Source organism: Echinops telfairi, unplaced genomic scaffold, assembly GCF_000313985.2.
Source record: "Echinops telfairi isolate 266 unplaced genomic scaffold, ASM31398v2 ScPeMD7_9;HRSCAF=40, whole genome shotgun sequence".
NCBI lineage: Eukaryota > Metazoa > Chordata > Mammalia > Afrosoricida > Tenrecidae > Echinops > Echinops telfairi.
In genome coordinates, this window is record NW_022103906.1 from 55,324,102 (window position 1) to 55,325,353 (window position 1,252).

At 40.3% G+C, this 1,252-nt stretch overlaps 1 pseudogene; it reads left to right on the top strand.

Moving 5' to 3' along the window:
• The first annotated feature begins 781 nt into the window (after positions 1–781).
• On the top strand, positions 782–921 carry LOC115868316 (annotated as a pseudogene).
• The last annotated feature ends 331 nt before the right edge of the window (positions 922–1,252 follow it).

Sequence of the window (1,252 nt, forward strand, 5' to 3'; positions counted from 1 at the left end):
TGTGTTAGTCTGGGTAGACCAGAGAAACAAATTCATGGAGACTCATATACATATAAGAGAGACTTTTATATAAAGGGTAATTGTACATTACAAAAGCATCCCAACCCAGTAAAGTCCAAGCCCATAAGCCCGATGTTAGCCCATATGTCTGATACCAATCTATAAAGTCCTCTTCAGATTCATGAAACACACGCAATGATGCCGAATGCAGGACGATCACAGGCCAGTGGGTGGGAACTCTTTGGATCCAGTGGCATTGTAAGCATCTCAGCACTGGCAGAGATCTCCACATGAATTCGTCAGCACCCAGGGCTGCATCAGGGTAGGTCCATGTGGCTTCTCCTTTGGGATGTCTCACAGGGAGTTAACCTTGTCAGGAGAGAGTCTCCAAGGGAGTGAGTAGAGTGAGAAAAGTGTCTCCCACCTCTAAGGAGGAAAAACAAGATTTCCCACAATTCTCAGGAGAAAGCTATGCCTATGCAGGGGTCTCATTGGCTATATCTTGATTGACAGGCTAGACTCCACCCTTTCACTCATAATCCTCTCAAATTGACACCAGATTATGTAACTACCTCAGCTCGTAAATGTTATTTTGTGTATTGGTGGCTTCTACTAATCAATAACTTTGGAAGAGGACATTGAATCTAGAATGCACTTTTGCTAAGCTTTCTGTAGGCATCAGAGTAAAATGTCGGGGATGGACTTGTTAAGAAATACAAACAAAACGTTTCAAGAGTCAGATTTGTGTTTTTTTTAATGTGGCTCTTTAAAGATTGGGTCAATCGCTTCTCGGCCTTTTGGCTAAGATCAAGTGTAGTAAAGATTGGGTCATGTGAAGACATAATTTGTATTTTAGTTATACATGGTCATGTAGACAAGAAGTGAATGACTTGCCCTAACCTCTTTCTCACATGTGAAATTAGAATAAAAACCACCCTCTAGCTGGTTGATGGTAACTTTCCAATACCTAGAAAATGTCTAACGCTCATGGCACAATTTTTGCTTCACCCCTATAGCCAATTAACAATCAGCATCAACCCCATTATGTTTCATCTAAAATTTCTCTCAATACTTCAAGCTATCTATCTTGTTTTCAGCACCCCACATATCACATAGGATGGAACACAAATCTGTCGTCTGAACAATATTGAAGTCTTGCAATAAACAGGAATGGTTGCATTGCTTATAAAATTGCTTGGATCTAAAGAGAAAGTTTGAAACCATGACCCAGTTAAAACATTCCTAATGTCTG